Raw genomic sequence first — 4,019 nt, forward strand, 5'->3', positions numbered from 1 at the left:
CATGTATTGGATTGTGAATAATAACTATTGTTTATCTTTTTATTCCAGCGCCAATGTTATAAAATTAAGTGTATGCTGTGACACTAGAAGAGGTGTAGCAGACTTGAGAGGAAAGAGACAAACCTGCAAACAGCACAAATGAACTACAGGAGGAGAAAGAGCAAGGTGAAGGACTGGTCTAAGTCAGCAATAGGAATCAGGAGCAAATCCAAAACATCAAGCAATCAAGAACAAAGCATCAAGTCAATCCTGGTCACAACAGGAACCGAACATGTCATAGGGAAACTGTAAGGCCTCGTACACACGGCCGAGGAACTCGACGTGCCAAACACATCGAGTTCCTCGGCCAGTTCAGCACTGAAGCCGCCGAGGAGCTCGGCGGGACGAGAGCTCCCATAGAACAACGAGGAAATAGAGAACATGTTCTCTATTTCCTCGTCGAGCTCCTCGTCGGCTTCCTCGGCCGAAAGTGTACACACGACCAGTTTCCTCGGCAGAATTCAGCCAGAAACTCGGTCGGAAGCTGAATTCTGCCGAGGAAACTGGTCATGTGTACGGGGCCTAAGAGAAGCTCAGTTAGAACCACAAGGCAACTACAGTATATGCACATGCTCATATTTCTGAGAAAAGGCTCAATACAGAATGGGTATCAGCATGCATGCGCAAACATATTAGAATGTGCACAAGACAGACCGTGCATATGCGCAAGAACGGGCACACACATACCTATTTAAGCTGGAGTATGGCATGAACAGATTGCTAAGTGGTCTTCAGCCAATTTCAGTTTAACCTGCCCCTTGACCTGCCTACCCCTGCTTGACCCGACTTGACCTTGACCAATCTCTGGATTCCTGCATGCCTATTGTGACCTCTGCTTGTGCATTGACCCTGCTCCTGCCTTGTGCTCCTGTGCCTTGCTGTCTCACTCTGCCTCCAGCATATTCTCCTGTACCTTCACTGCCCGGCAGTTGATGACCTCTTGGCGTTTGTCCAGGCTACGCTTCTGACCGCTGATCAAGCTTCACTGTATTCCAGTTCCTGGTTCCTGTCTGGTGTTCCATGGTCATCTAGTTCCTGCAAACCTCAGCTGTCACTGCCTGTTGTACCGGCCCTCGTACCACTCTGTGTCCTCACACCTCCTGTTATCACTACCAGGGGTGTTGGGCAAGAGATGCAAGAGAAGCCCCCTCTACAGCATGATCTCCACCAGATGCGTAAAACAACACACCGGCCTTTAAAAGGTGTTTTGATGTGCAATAAAATCCAGGTGTGTAGGGATCATGTAGTCAAGCTTTTCACATGCGTGCATGACCATGCTAGTATCCATTTGATGATGGCATATATGTGGAAACGTTGTTTGTGCAGCTTTCATTATTCTGCAGTGTATGCATGTTTTTTTCTATCCCAAACCATTTTAAGTTATTGCTTCTAACTTTGAACCTGTAAATTGCAAGTTACAGTTACTCTCTGTCTGATCATTTATTGTAATGCATTATAGTACAATGCAACACATTGTGCAAAAATGCAACATAACCTACAAATTGCCTTGTCTATGCATTGGGCAAGGTTGTGAAGTGAAGCCCAATGGGGCTGGTGTAAATGAGCCAATAAAGGTTATTGTTTAATGATGTAAAGGATAAACAAAAAAACACTAAGGTATCAATGGCCTACACTGAATTGCATTTAATGAGTACAAAGAATGTACACTAGTTACACTAATCATTTTTCAGATTGTTTATACCAGCAACTAAGATATTGCTGAATTGGCAACTTAAAATGTGTATGCAACTCTCCTGTTTCTGGCAGTGTTTATTTGTATTGTTTTTCAGTCATGGTTTGGATGCTTCTATTTTTCTCTTGGCTGTAAGCAAACCAGAAACTGCCAAAGTCTTTCAGGATATTGTGGATTTTCCCAGATAGTTGAAAGTGGCTGCCCACTTTTAGTTCAGTCCAGGTGGTTTAAAAAAAAAAAAAAGTACTTGAACAATTGCTAAACGTTACAATTTGCCACAGAGCAACATCCTTAAAATGTTTATAATAATAAAAAAATTGAAAACAATAGGAAAGAATAAGATCCCCTGTTTTATCACTAGATACAGTAGATACAATAATGAATAAAGAGCTTCAGGTGTCCTCCAGAATCCTTAAAAAAAAAAAATTACAAAAATATCTTTATTTAAATAACTGCACCCAGAACCCTAACCCAATTAAAACCAATTAAAAATACCATCCATTTCATTTCCCACATCTCTTGGGAAAAAAAACAATGTGCTCTAAGCTCAACAGTGAATAAATCTTGAGTAGGTAAGTTACATCTGGACTGCATGGCAGTCAAGCACTCAACATAACAACCTATGCTAAGCAAAGTTGAACCAAATCAAATTATCAAAAATAATGATGTAAAATGGCCAATCATTGGTTCCTGTCCAGGTACAATATAAAACACCACTGCATTAATGCAAATTGAGAGGTGTTGATCTGACTTGAACATGAACAAACAGAATTAGTCTCTAAAAATACTACAATAACCTTTTTTTTCTAAGTGCTTATATGCCCTTTGCAAAATGGCAGCGCATGCGCTGACCTTTTCCTTTTCCAACTTCTGCTGGCATTGCTCTCCAGGCTTCTAGAAAGGTCACAGGGGAAGTGCACTTAGTATCACTCCACCCGAGACAGGAGTGTCCTGGTAGTTCATTGAGAAGTACAAGTCATCAGCCGCAAAGGCTGACAGTAGTTGTAGTTCTCCCATTCACAGAACTAATGATGGGGTTGTGGTAAAGTGCCTCTTGTGCTGGTCAACATGGGGGTAAGGTGCCTTGCCAGGGGTCAACTGCTCCCACTGCTGTCAGTCTGTCCAATGAGGAGAGAGACAGTGGCTGGAGCCACTGCGCTTGTGCACATCGCTGGATCGGATCAGGCTCAGGTAAGAAAAACGGGGGGGGGCGGGGGGTCTGGGGGAGAGCTGAAGCACATAAGGTTTTTCTCCTTTGTGCATAGAATGCATTAAGGTGAAAATCCTTATGGCTTTAGAACCACTTTGATTGCAGCTGCCCCTGGCTTCTTGGGTGTGTTTCTGAATCCTTGTGACAGACATATATCTGCCCTATTGTTATTATCTCACATGCACAATACCAGATAGACGTATACGCCTGACTGCAGAGTGGGAATGCCTCTGCCGCCTTTGATTGGCTGTCCATTTGACACCTTTCCAGCGGTATGGGGTCAGACTCTTGTCTGAACATGCCTGAGTACATCGCGAGTCAGGACAATAAAGGCAATATAAAACTCCTTATGATTCTTAGCCTCAACCCCTCTTGAACCTTTATCCTACCCTGTGTAAAAAAAAAGCCTGTTTCTTCCAGAAATTAAAGTTTAAATGTATTCTGAAAGGATCTGTTTTAGTACCATATGCTCCATGTTGTTTGTATTTGTATTTGTATCTCATGTGGGATTATTATTTGCCAACAAAATAGTTAATTAGCGCCTCAGAACAGCACAATATGCGACACAATACTTTGTGACCTTATTATACTGCCATGGCATTATATGGAGAGGCTTACTGATATGGAAGGGGGTTAACACCACCTCTCAACATCCATAATTCCATAACAGAGAAAATGATAATGCCTATATTCCCTACCCTCCTTTTTTGTATCATTATCCTTTTAACAAAACAACAGGTGCACTATTGATTGAAGGAGAGAGGATAGACCACTTCATAATTCCTTAGCAGCTGCCACATTAAGCCATCTAATGCTGCCTCAAAAGTACTATAGCTATAGCATTCAATGGATCTACATTTATTTGACCTAGCATGCCTTCAGGACTCTGTCTTTAGTAAACGTTACTTTTCAACTGATTTGGGTATATTTTTATTGCTGCTGTGGCTGCTGTGCATTCACAGCTGCATCTCAATAATCTTTCAATAAACAGTGCATTAAACATAAAAAAATCTAAATTCTAAAGATGCATTTTTGTTGTTTTTCATAAAAAGTCTATTTGCAGGATGCATTGTTAGA

This window comes from Rana temporaria, chromosome 1 (assembly GCF_905171775.1).
Source record: "Rana temporaria chromosome 1, aRanTem1.1, whole genome shotgun sequence".
NCBI classification, from domain to species: Eukaryota; Metazoa; Chordata; class Amphibia; order Anura; family Ranidae; genus Rana; species Rana temporaria.